This window comes from Citrus sinensis, chromosome 1 (assembly GCF_022201045.2).
Source record: "Citrus sinensis cultivar Valencia sweet orange chromosome 1, DVS_A1.0, whole genome shotgun sequence".
NCBI lineage: Eukaryota > Viridiplantae > Streptophyta > Magnoliopsida > Sapindales > Rutaceae > Citrus > Citrus sinensis.
The window spans coordinates 18146042-18160809 of record NC_068556.1 but is presented as its reverse complement, the minus strand read 5'-3'; positions in this window follow the sequence as shown (position 1 = coordinate 18160809).

The window sequence follows — 14768 nt, the reverse complement described above, 5'->3', positions numbered from 1 at the left end:
GTACGGCACTTAGACGACTTCTAGCATACAAATCACTAAGTAAGAACACTTGTGGAAATGCTAGAGAAAAGTAGAGCAATATGGCCAAAATATATTTTATTACACACTGAAAATAATTTACAAGAGCACTTGAAAGCGTGAGTGAGAATGTATGTGTGTTGGTGGGTGGGTGTGTGGTGTGGTGTATGCAAATAAGGGGACTCAACCCAATTTACAAGTGCTGGAGTGCTAGGTTCTTGAAGCTTCCTAGCAACTTGTATAAATATCCTAAGGATCTAAGTTAAGAAGCCTATAAAGTTCTACCTATTTACAAATTGCAGAGAAATCTAGAACTCAGGCCAGGCTTAAATGGTCGCTAAGCATACCACGGCTGGCTAGTTGTGTTTGTGGTCTATTTATAAGCGCACCCTGCCTTTTGTGCTAAGTGTATCCTGATTATAAGCGCACTCCACATTTAAGCAGACTTTTGCTAAATGAACTTGTGCGCGCCGAATTAGCCTCCATTGGTGGCAAATTTGAGCGGCTTGTGACATTAAAGAGTAATTACAGAACTTGCTTGAAAAAGGTTTCATCTGCCAAATGTTTCACCTTTGGTGCTTCGTATTATTTGTTAAGAAGAATGATAGTACCAAAAGACTATGCGTTGACTATTGAAAGTTGGATAGTACCATAAGACTCCACATTGACTATTGAAAGTTGAATCGTGTGACAATGAAAAAAAGTATCTACTTCCAAGAATTGAAGATTTGTCTAGTCAATTATAAGAAGCATGTGTTTTCTCAAAGATTGATCTTCTATTGGGCTATCATTAATTGAAGATCAAAGAAATGAGATATTCTAAAGACTTTTTTTTTCGCACATGTTATGGCATTATTGTCAAAGCCTTGGGCGGTGCCAAACCAAGGGGAGAATGTCAAAGTCTTGGGTGGTGCCAAACCATGAAAAATCCACCCAAATTAAAGTCCAAGTAGATGCCGCCCAAATTAAGAAAAAAAAGGGAAACTTTGATAAAGAAGAAAGAGGAAGAAAAATAGGTGCCGTCCAAAGAAAACAAGAAAAAAATTAAAAAAAAAAGCCAATTTTGGCTATATAAAGGAAGCCCTCCATTTTAATTTCTGCATTCAATTTGTGAGAGAGAAAAACCATAGAGTTTTGTAAAGCTTAAATAATAAAAGCTCTTGTGTTTAGTGATTTGAGAGTTTGGGTGTATTGGGTTTCTGGGTAGTGAGCTAAAATACTACAGTACTTGTAACTCCTTTTCACTAGTATAATATTTTCTTTCTGTCTTCGCTCATGGATGTAGACTAAAAGCTGAACCACGTAATTTCTGGTGTTCTCTTTTGTGCTTGTTCTTTATTTTTCTTCTAATTTTATTTTAGTTGTGTGTCTGCTTCACCCACCAATTTCCTAACAGTGGTATCAGAGCTATTGGTTGTATTTTTTTGAGTCGGGTATTGTTCACGTATACGGTACTGTTCACGAGAAAATGTGGGAGCGATCCAAGAATTTTGTGGTGCAAAGCAGGGAATAGTGGTGTGAGTAAAACAAATGTGTGGTTTTGTACATGTCTAGGTAAGTTATGTCACAAAGGCGATAAGAGCTTAAGGAGTCTGGGTTTTAAGTGGGACCATTGTGACCCCTTCAGTCTTTCCTGAAAACTTTCCTGGTGTGCATTCTCACACATACTCACAACTATTCAGGGTGGTACACTAACTTGTGTGTGGTATTTATCAACAAAATGGCGGCAAAGTATGAAATTGAGAAATTTAACTGAAATAATTTTTCGTTGTGGAAAATGAAGATGAGAGCTGTATTGAGGAAAAATAATTGCTTCGCAGTAATTGGAGAAAGGTCCATGGAGATAAATGATAACAAGTGGAATGAGATAGATGGCAACGCTATTTCTGATCTATAATTAGCACTTGCGGACGGAGTATTATCCAGTGTTGCGGAGAAAAATACAGCGAAGGAAATATGGGATACTCTCACAAAATTGTACGAGACCAAGTCACTACACAACAAAATCTTCTTGAAGTGGAAACTTTATACTCTGCGAATGGCGGAATCTACAATGGTGACCGATTACATCAACACCTTGAAGACTCTATTTTCACAACTCACAACGTTAGGTCATAATATAGAAGAAAATGAACGTGCAGAGCTTCTACTTCAAAGTCTACCAGATTCGTATGATCAACTCATCATCAACCTGACGAACAATAATCCAGTGGACAGTCTAGTTTTCGACGATGTTGTAGCCTCCGTATTAAATTAGGAGAGCAGACAGAAAAATAAGGAAAACAGACAAGCAAGTTTGTAGCAAGCGGAGGCGCTATCGGTGACGAGAGGGAGATCAACAGAACGTGGCCCCAGTGGGAGTCACAATCATGGTATATCAAAATCCAGAAGTAAGAAGAATGTTAAATGATATAATCATGGAAAGAAAGGGCACGTCAAGAAAGAGTGTTGGAGTAGCCAGAAGAGAAAAAAGTGCAAAGAACCTGAGTCATCAAATGCTCAAGGGTGTGTAGCAAGTACCTCAGATGATGGCAAAATTCTCTACAGCGAGGTAATTACTGTTTCAGAAGGCAGAAAACGACTATCTGATGTCTAGCTTATAGACTCAAGAGCTACCTGGCACATGACCTCTCGGAGAGAATGGTTCCACACATATGAACATATCTCAGGAGGATCTGTATATATGGATAATGATCATGCATTGGAGATCGCTGGTATTGGTACTATCAAAATAAAAATGTTTAATGGTATAATTCGCACAATTGGGGAGGTACGACAAGTCATCAGCCTGAAGAAAAATTTATTGTCTTTGGGACAAATGGATAGTCATGGGTACAAAACTCATGTGGATAATGGAATTACGAAGATCGTTAAAGGCGCGCTTGTATTGATGAAGGCAGAAAAGATCGGTGCTAATTGAAATACAAGTATGCAACCCAAGAGGGGGGGTGAATTGGGATTTTAAAATTTATGCAATACAATTTGCTCAACAATTTAATCTATTGCTTTAATCAAATTGAAAACAATAAATTCAATCATGCACAATATTAAAAGAGTAAGGGAAGAGAAAACAAACACAATGATTTTTACGTGGTTCGGCAATCCCCGCCTACGTCCACGCCTCCAAGCTCACCGGGCTTGAGGATTTCACTAAGCTAGCCTCCCAAGGCTTCAAACGCTTACAATTGACTTTCAAGGTGTCAATGGACCTTTACAACAAGAGATTATCCCAAATCTCTTAACCCGAGTGTATCCCAACACTTACAATCACTCAAAGTAAAAGATTACAAATTGTTTTTCTCTCACACAAAATTTAAAATTACAAATCAATGCCCAATGTGTGAATAGATGAAGAGAGAATGTGTATAAAGCTCTATGAAGATTGTATTCTCGAATATAAGCTCAATGGTTGTGTTGTGATCATCTTTCTCTAAATTTGAATGAGCTTATTTATATTTGGAGCTGAAAATCTAGCCGTTACAAACTGTCGGACAGAAAACGGTTCGCCGTTAACCATAAACGGTTAACCGTTTCGGTTGGTCAAAGTTACCGTTGGGCCAATTTTTAAATAAACGGTTAGCCGTTTAGGCTTACCCTTTCGCCGCTAATTTCCAGAGACCTGCAAGATGAGCATTTGTTATCCGTTTACGCTAAACGGTTAAGGACTTGCGTGAAGTAACATTTCTGGATATTATCGGTTAACCGTTTGAAATAAACGGTTCGCCGTTTGTCTCCAGTAACCTGCAAAACAATTTAGGTTTAACCGTTCTTACTAAACGGTTCAAGGTTAGCAATCTGGAAATAATCGGTTAACCGTTTTCAGTAAACGGTTCACCGTTACTTTCCAGAATCATTATTTTTATAATACTTTGCAGAACATGCTTTCTGGAAATTATCGGTTAGCCGTTTTTAAATAAACGGTTAGCCGTTTGCTACAGTGATTGTTACAGTAACCTGCACAGTGCATTATTTTCCAAAATTACAGTTTGACCCCAAAACTTTACAAAACTGTACTATAGCCCAAAACGTTATGAAACTTTGCAAATAGGTCCAATTTCAGAATTTCTAAGTAATACTTTGTTAATCCCAAAACTTTCTGAAATTATGTTATAGCCCAAAATGCTATGACACTTTTTAAATAAGTCCTTCACCAAAATTTCAAGCAATACTTGTTTATTTCAAAGTTTTCAAAATGCTTTCAATTAAATCATAAACTTTGAAAAACAACAAATTTCATAAAATCATTTTTCCATTAAATATGAAACATTTATAATGTGAAAATAATGATTTATTTAAAAAGAATATTAAATGATTTGAGCTTAAAAGATTAATCATTCTTAATCTTGTTTGTTATCATCAAAATCAATATTATGGAAACATATATGTTAACAATCTCCCCCTTTTTGATGATGACAAACGTTTCATGTATTTAAAAAAATGATTGCACAAATTGCTCCCCCTAAATGTAAGCTTCTCTTACAATTTAGCTAAATTAACAAATTTAAATACATGCATTCTTCTCCCCCTCATCATCAAAAAGAAAAACTTAGTGGAAAAGAAAAAGAGTAGTAAATTTGTTACCCATATAGCCGAGTATAAATTTTGACACATTCTCCCCCTATCAACAAGCATTACCTCAAATACAAGTTTAGTAATATTACTCTCAAAATATTATAAATCACGATACATGCCAACTCCATACACAAATCATCACACAAAAATATCAATTATCAAAACAATTACTCAAAATGCATATTATTCTCCTTCTTTTGACCACATCGAAATGAGATATTAATTTATCTCCCTCTTTGGACAATAACAAAATTCAAAATGCATATTATCCAAAATCATATTACATGCTCCCCCTAAATATATGGCCAATTTAAAATTTAAAAAAAATAATTTTATCCAAAAACATATCATATTTATCTCCCCTTTCATCATAAAAAAGAAAAGATAGATAGATAGATGCAATCGAAACAAAATCATTAAAAATAATTCAATGAAAATATTACCCACTTTGTGCGAGCAAAAATTTCAACAAAGTCTCCCCTTAAAAATGAACAAATCCTCAAATACACAACATGATTAAAAACACTTCCATATAAGCTTAAACAATAATAACAAACCAACAACTCCACCAAGTCAATTCACACATAAATAATCATCCAACAACAGAAGCATCACATATAAAAAATCCATCATCAAAATCAAATAGAAGTAGCAATGTATACCAAACAAAATAGCAACACACCAGGAAACAAAATATGAAATGTATGTGCGAATATGAGAGTTAGAAACTAAGTAAGTGGTGAAGATGTGAAATTATGGCTCAATTTGGTTGAGGAAGGGCAAAGTTTCGGTCAACATGGAGGAAATCCGTTCGACTGCCCTTAGGGTTTGGATTTCTAAAGATGAAGAGAAATGATTTTTTTAGAGTGATTTAGCAAGAAAATGAAGAAAAATGAAGGATTGAAGAAGGAGAAAGCTTCGATTGTGCAACAATGGCAGAAACGGTAAGAGGGCAAATGAAGAAGGAGAAGAAACCCTTGGAACAATTTTATATTTCAAGAAAACGGCGAGCCTTTTTCTGTAAACGGTGAGGGAGTAACTTCCAGTGAACATTTAATGGAAAAACGGTGAAAGGTTAGTCCTTAACGGTAAAGGGGTAAATTCCAGTGAGCTTTAAGTTTTTAAACGGTTTACCGTTTGCCGAAAACGGTAAGGGAGTAAGGTTTAAATCATCATAGCCTAGTTTCTGGAATTAAACGGTACACCGTTTATTGAGAAACGGTTATCCGTTTACTTCATCTATAATTCCGCACATTTAATTTAATTTTTGGCCATCAAATAATACATTCCAAAATCATTTAATTGATCCAAAAATGTTTTATAAGCCATTTTAATGCATGAGACAAAAATGTATACAAGACCAAACATATGAAATCGTATCAAACAATAATGTCAATTTTATAAATGAATGATGATATAACACAATTAATGGCATATGAATTCACACATACATAAGAGATGGACAATGATGGTAGACAATTAAGAAGATGAAATCAAAGACCATACAATCATCAAAATCAAACAAAGCTATCATGATGAGTTGACAAGCTATCATCTTATATATATATAACCATGCATCATGATAAAGCACTCAATGTTATATACAATGATAATTCCATCATGTAAACATACAAGCATACTTTTGCAAATTCAAGCTATTATCCATCCATCATGATCTATTCGACAAAATCAATATGGCAAGAATTATTACCAAAATAATTAAATCATCTTGCCTCATCTTTTTCTCCTAGATCATACTCAAATGATTATCCTCACAAGCTTCATCAAGGAACTTCTCCACCATTCCTTGTTTGTGGTACCTACAAAAGAATATTCAAGTTGTGCCCTTTGGTACCCAAATGCTCTTGGGTCCTTGAGTGTTAGCAATGGTTCCTTTTGGAACCCAAATACATTTGACTCCATATTACACATTTCTTTTAATTTGACATCTATTCTTCATATGACCATTTTGATTGCAATAATGACATACAATTTGATCATTTGTGGAGGTAGCCTTAACAAAATAATTCTTATAATATTTTTGTTTCAAGTAAGGCTTATACCCAAGTCCTCCTTTATCAAACACACATTTTTGTGAATTAAGCATGTTATCCAACATCTTTTGCCCATTTGTGAATTTCAAAACAATCTCATTCAACTCATTGCTCCTTTTCTTAAGTGTTTCATTTTCATTTATTAATTCATCAACATGTGATTTCTCATGCTCATACAAAGTACTTTGTTTACATGTGAATGATGCAATTCTATCATGTAACATTTCATTATCTAATTCCAATTCTTTGATCTTTTCATTTAATGAAACATTGGATTTTTGCAAGGCATCTTTTTCATTTTTCAAGTCATTTACATGTGATTCTAGATGCTTGTGTGAAATGCTAGGTTTCTCATTTGATAATGCAACTCTATCATGCAATGTTTTATTCTCTAATTCTAGGCATGTAATCTTTGCACATAGAGATTCATTCTCATTTGTGAGCTTTACCATTTTCTTTTTAAGACATGCATTCTTTCTACCAATTTTTATCCAATTATCATGCAATTCTTTAAAAGCATCATATAATTCATCATAAGTAGAAAGATCATTTACCTCATCAAGTTCATCATCCGATTCATCTCCAATTGCCATGAGAGCTAGATTTGTCATTTCTTGATGTTCTTCACCATCACTTGTTTCCTCATCGCTATCATCCCATGTGGCTACCATTGCTCTCTTCTTGAGCTTATTGAGAAGAGGGCATTCCGTTCTTATATGACCGGGCTTCTTGCACTCATAACATTTGATTACTTCCTTCTTCTCCTTTCGGTTCTTGAGGTCTCTAGATTTTCTTCGCTCACCGGATTTCTTAAAAAGTTTTCTAAGCCTCCTAGCCAGCATATCCATCTCCTCCTCATCCAGCTCGCTTTCCTCATCACTTTCATGTTTCATGGCTTTGAGGGCAATGCTTTTCTTCTTCTCCTCATTGCCTCTTTCGGCTGCCAAATCTTCCTCATAAGAAATAAGAGAACCAATTAAATCATCAATAGGTAATACATTTAAATCTTTGGCTTCCTCAATGGCAGTCCTTTTTTATCTCCATTCCTTAGGTAGTGACCTAATGATTTTCTTAAATTTCTCACAATTTGAAAAGGTCTTTCCTAGGGCTCCTAGAGTGTTCACTATGTCCGTAAATCTAGTGTATATAGAATACACACTCTCATTTTGTTCCATTTGAAACAATTCATATTGTCGAGTGTACCTACTAATTTTAGACTCTTTCACTTGATTTGTGCCTTCATAAACAACTTCAAGTTTGTGCCAAATTTCATTAGCACTTTCACAACTAGATACTCTATGAAACTCTTTCTTATCTAGTGCACAAAATAAGGCATTCATAGCTTTGGAGTTTAGAGAAGCTTTTCTCTTTTCCAATTCATTCCATTCCCTTGAAGGTTTTGGAATATCTTCCCCGACTTCGTTTTTAGTCAAAGGCATAAATGGACCATCACAAACAATTTCCCAAATATCATAATCTAAAGCTTGTAAATAAATTCTCATCCTAGTTTTCCAATATGGGTAGTCATTACCGTCAAAGAACGGTGGTCTAATTGTGGATTGTCCTTCCCTAAAAATTGAGTCACTATAGGTTGCCATGGATCTTTAACTCTAGACGGTTAAGCCTACACAAGAGCACCTTGCTCTGATACCAAATGAAATACAAGTATGCAACCCAAGAGGGGGGGTGAATTGGGATTTTAAAATTTATGCAATACAATTTGCTCAACAATTTAATCTATTGCCTTAATCAAATTGGAAACAATAAATTCAATCATGCACAATATTAAAAGAGTAAGGGAAGAGAAAACAAACACAATGATTTTTACGTGGTTCGGCAATCCCCGCCTACGTCCACGCCTCCAAGCTCACCGGGCTTGAGGATTTCACTAAGCTAGCCTCCCAAGGCTTCAAACGCTTACAATTGACTTCCAAGGTGTCAATGGACCTTTACAACAAGAGATTATCCCCAATCTCTTAACCCAAGTGTATCACAACACTTACAATCACTCAAAGTAAAAGATTACAAATTGTTTTTCTCTCACACAAAATTTAAGATTACAAATCAATGCCCAATGTGTGAATAGATGAAGAGAGAATGTGTATAAAGCTCTATGAAGATTGTATTCTCGAATATAAGCTCAATGGTTGTGTTGTGATCATCTTTCTCTAAATTTGAATGAGCTTATTTATATTTGGAGCTGAAAATCTAGCCGTTACAAACTGTCGGACAGAAAACGGTTCGCCGTTAACCATAAACGGTTAACCGTTTCGGTTGGTCAAAGTTACCGTTGGGCCAATTTTCAAATAAACGGTTAGCCGTTTAGGCTTACCCTTTCGCCGTTAATTTCCAGAGACCTGCAAGATGAGCATTTGTTATCCATTTACGCTAAACGGTTAAGGACTTGCGTGAAGTAACGTTTCTGGATATTATCGGTTAACCGTTTGAAATAAACGGTTCGCCGTTTGTCTCCAGTAACCTGCAAAACAATTTAGATTTAACCGTTCTTACTAAACGGTTCAAGGTTAGCAATCTGGAAATAATCGGTTAACCGTTTTCAGTAAACGGTTCACCGTTAGTTTCCAGAATCATTATTTTTACAATACTTTGCAGAACATGCTTTCTGGAAATTATCGGTTAGCCGTTTTTAAATAAACGGTTAGCCGTTTGCTACAGTGATTGTTACAGTAACCTGCACAGTGCACTATTTTCCAAAATTACAGTTTGACCCCAAAACTTTACAAAATTGTACTATAGCCCAAAACGTTATGAAACTTTGCAAATAGGTCCAATTTCAGAATTTCTATGTAATACTTTGTTAATCCCAAAACTTTCTGAAATTATGTTATAGCCCAAAATACTATGACACTTTTCAAATAAGTCATTCACCAAAATTTCAAGCAATACTTGTTTATTTCAAAGTTTTCAAAATGCTTTCAATTAAACCATAAACTTTGAAAAACAACCAATTTCATAAAATCATTTTTCCATTAAATATGAAACATTTATAATGTGAAAATAATGATTTATTTAAAAAGAATATTAAATGATTTGAGCTTAAAAGATTAATCATTCTTAATCTTGTTTGTTATCATCAAAATCAATATTATGGAAACATATATGTTAACACTAATTTATTCATACTTAAAGGAGAAACACTACAGGAGGCTGATGCGTGTGTCGCGTTAAATAAAGAAGAATCAACGATGATGTGGCATTTCAAACTTGGCCACATGTCAGAACAAGGTTTAAATATTCTCTCTGAGCGAAAATTGCTTCCGGCGCTCAAATTGGTAAGTTTACCATTTTGCGAGCATTGTGTTACAAGTAAGCAGTATAAATTAAAGTTCAGTAGATCCATTGCTATAAGTAAATGCATTCTAGACTTGATTCATTCTGATATTTGGGAATCACCGGATATATCCATGGGAGGTGTAAAGTACATGGTGATTTTCATTGATGATTATTCTAGAATATGTTGGGTGTATCCAATTAAGAAAAAGTCAGATGTATTTTCAGTGTTTAAAGAATACAAAGCGCGGGTGGAACTTGAATCTGATAAAAAGATCAAGTGCTTGAGGACAGATAATAGTGGAGTATACAGACGGCGAGTTTCTTACTTTCTGTAAGTAAGAAGGTATTCAGAGGCAGTTCACGGTGACATACACTCCTCAACAAAATGGAATGGCAGAGCGGATGAATAGAACTCTTACGGAACAGATAAGAGTTATGTTGAGGACTGCTGGTCTACCCAATTCATTCTGGGCAGAAGCAGCCAAAACTATCTATTATATAGTAAATCGGTCGCCATCTACAGCAATTGGACTGAAGCCAGCAATGGAGATCTGAACTGGAAAGCCAGCTGATTACTCCTACCTACATACATTTGGATGTCCTATGTACGTGATGTACAATGCTCAAGAAAGAACAAAACTGGATGCAAAATCTAGAAGATGTATTTTTTTGGGATATGTTGATGGAGTAAAGGGGTTTCGTCTGTGGGACCCCACTGCCCACAAGATCGTCATCAGTAGAGATATTTTTTTTTGTAGAAGATCAACTGCAAAGGAAAGATGAAGATAATAGTACTGCAAAAGAAAAGTCAGAGACTGTACCGGTATATGTGGAAAATAATCTAGAAGATTCAGATTCTTCGGAAGCAGCACCAGAGCATGAAAAACAAGAACCAGTCGAGTCTAAGGCTCCAGAAGTTCATCGGTCAACTCGTGAGAAACGACCGCCAACGTGACACTCGGAGTATGTCACAGAGATCAACGTTGCATTCTGTCTTTTAATAGAGGATGGAGAGCCTTTAACTTTTTATGAAACTTTAAACAGCTCAGATATTGCTTTGTGGATGACAGCAATATATGAAGAAATTGAAGCTCTACATAAGAACAAGACATGGGAACTTGTACCACTACCACACGGAAGAAAAGTCATTGGTAACAAATGGGTCTATAAGATCAAACGTAATGGCAATGACCAAGTGGAGCGGTATCGTGCAAGACTGGTGGTGAAAGGATATGCTCAGAAAGAAGGTATTGACTTTAACGAGATATTTTCTCCGGTGGTTCGAATCACAACAATCAGAGAAGTCTTGGCGATGTGTGCTACATTTGACTTATATCCTGAGCAGTTAGATGTGAAAATTGCATTTCTTCATAGAGAATTTGAAGAAGAAATATATATGCTCCAACCAGAAGCTTTTACAGAAAGAGGAAATGAAAACTTGGTTTGCAGGTTGAACAAATCTCTATACGGTCTCAAACAGGCGTCAAGGTGTTGGTATAAGAGATTTGATTCTTTCATCATGAGCTTTGGATACAACAGACTCAGTTCAGACCATTGTGCAGAAAATTATTTCATTATTTTGTTGTTATATGTGGATGACATGTTGGTAGCATGCCCCAACAAAGATTGAATCGAAGAATTGAAGGCACAATTGGCTAGGGAGTTTGAAATGAAGGACCTGGGACCAGTAAACAAAATTGTAGGGATGCAAATTCACCGAGATAGAAATAACAAGAAGATTTGGCTTTCACAGAAGAATTACTTGAAGAAAATATTGCGGCGCTTCAACATACAAGATTGTACGTCAATCTTTACCCTCCTTCCTGTTAATTTCAAATTATCCTCAAGTATGTGTCATAGCAATGAAACAGAGAGGAATGAGATGCCTCGAGTACCGTATGCATCAGCAGTGGGAAGTTTGATGTTCGCTATGATATGTACTAGACCAGACATTGCACAAGTAGTGGAAGCAGTTAGTCGATACATGGCGAATCCTGGTGGAGAGCATTGGATAGCTATGAAGAGGATTCTGAGATACATCAAAGGAACCTCAGATGTTGCATTATGTTATAGAGGATCAGAGTTTACTATCAGGGACTATGTGGATTCATATTATGCAGGAAATCTTGATAAAAGGAAATCCACTACTAGCTATGTGTTTACACTTGTGGGAGCAGCTGTAAGCTGGGTTTCGAAACTACAGACCGTTGTAGCCTTATCTACAACAGAAACAGAGTACATGGCAGCTACACAAGCTTGCAAGAAAGCTATTTGGATACAAAGTTATTGGAGGAGCTCGGGCACAAACCACAAAAAATTCCTATGTTTTGTGACAGTCAGAGTGCCTTGCATATTGTAAGGAATCCAGCCTTTCATTCTAGGACAAAGCACATAGAAATCCAGTATCACTTCGTTCGAGAAGTAGTGGAAGATGGAAGTGTGGATTTAAAGAAAATCCATACGAAGGAGAACCTAGTAGATGTTTTGACCAAGCTGATAAATGCTAACAAGTTTATTTGAAGTAGATCCTCTTGTGGCCTAGAAGAAACATAGGCAACATGATTATGGCGAAGCAGAAAGGATGGTGTGGAGATTGATTGATTCTCAATCTAATCTTCAAGTGGGAGAATGTCAAAGTCTTGGGCGGTGTCAAACAATGGGGAGAATGTCAAAGTCTTGGGTGGTGCCAAATCATGAAAAATCCACTCAAATTAAAGTCCAAGTAGATGCCGCCCAAGGAAAGGAAGAAAAGGGAAACTTTAACAAAGAAGAAAGAGGAAGAAAAATAGGTGCCGCCCAAAGAAAACAAGAAAAAAAATTAAAATAATAGCCAATTTTGGCTATATAAAGGAAGCCCTCCATTTTGGTTTCTGCATTCAATTTGTGAGAGAGAAAAACCAGAGAGTTTTGTAGAGCTTAAATAATAAAAGCTCTTGTGTTTAGTGATTTGAGAGTTTGGGTGTATTGGGGTTTTTGGTAGTGAGCTAAAATACTACAGTACTTGTAACTTCTTTTTACTAGTATAATATTTTTCTTCTGTCTTCGCCTGTGAACGTACGCTAAAAGTCGAACCATGTAATTTATAATATTCTCTTTTGTGCTTGTTCTTTATTTTTCTTCTAATTTTATTTTAGCTACGTGTCTGCTTCACCTACCAATTTCCTAACAATTATGAGTTTATAATGATGCCATTTGGGTTGACAAATGCATTGCTATTTTTATAGATCTTGTGAACCATGTATTCAAGGGTTTGTTGGACAAATTTATGATTGTGTTCATAAATGAAAGTTTGGTATATTTAAGGAAGGTTCTACAAGTGATAAGAGAAAGTAGCTTTACACAAAAGTCAAGAAGTGTGAATTATGGTTGGATTGAATTTTATTCTTGGGGCAAGTCGTCTTTTCAGGAGGAATCTAAGCAGCTCTAAGCAAGATTGAAGCAATGGTGAGCTAGCCTAGATTTGCTAATTTTAGTGAAGTTCGTAGAAAATTTATTGCAGGATTTTCCAAGTTAGCTTCGCCTTAACATAACTAACCAGGAAGAATGTCAAGTTTCAGTGGCCAGAAGAGTGTGAGCCGAGTTTCCAAAAATTGAAGCAATAGCTAGTTACGACTCTCATATTAGCAATTCATTTTAGATCTGGTAAATATGTGATCTAATGATGCTTTTCACCAAGGTCCAGGGACTTGATGGTGTTTTGATGCCGAATAGGAAGTCGATGGTTTATACGACAGCTAAAGAATTTTAAGTGGAACTACCTTACTCATGATTTAGAATTAATGATAGTAGCTTTTGCTCTTAAAATTTAAAGGTATTATATTTTTAGGGAAATGTGTGAAATATACACAAATCATAAAAGCCTTAAGTACTTCTTCACATAGAAGAAGTTAAATATAAGGGAAATGTGGTGGCTCGAGCTAGTCAAAGATAATGATTATGTGATAAACTACGATCCAGGGACAGCTATTGTAGTTACAGTTGTGAGTAGGAAATCTCTGGATATGTGGCTGTACTTGTTATCTCTCAAAGGCTTTTTTTTTTTTAATTCACAAAAGCTTGGCATTGGAATGGTTGAAGTTAATAAAAAAGCATACATAGCCACTTTATCTATGCAACCTATTTTTATTGAAAGAATCAAAGAAGTGCAAAGTAGTGATGAATTCTTGAAGAAGATCGTGAAGGAAATTTCTATATGTAAAAGGTCGGGCTTAATTTATAATGTCTAATGATAAAGCATTACAATTTAATGGAAGATTTTGTGTGGTAAACATTCTTAAGTCGAAGAAAGCGATCCTGACAGAAGCTCATAGTTCTTCCTACTTTGTTCACCCTAAGAGTACGAAAATGTACCGGGATCTTCCAGCTATTTATTGGTGGGCTAATATGAAGAGGAAGATTTCAAAGTATGTTGAAGAATGCTTGAAATGTTAGCAAGTCAAGGCTGAGCTTCAAAGACCGTCAAGATTGTCACAACCTTTAATGGTGTCATAATGGAAATGGGAATATCTAGGCATGGATCTTCTTTTAGGATTGCCAAAAACACCAAAAAAAAAAAAGGATACAATTTGGGTGATTGGGGACAGGTTGAACAAGTCTACACATTTTATTCCTATATGTAAGGTTTATTCTATGGATAAGTTTGTAGAACTGTATGTTGATGGAATTTTGAGGCTTCATGGAGTGCCGGTTTCTATTGTTTCGAATAGAAAACTACGATTCATTTCAATATTTTAATGAGTTTACACAAGGCTATAAGGCACCAAGTTGAATTTAGCACTGCTTTTTACGCACAAACCAACAGAGAATCTAAAAGGAACATTCAAATTCTCG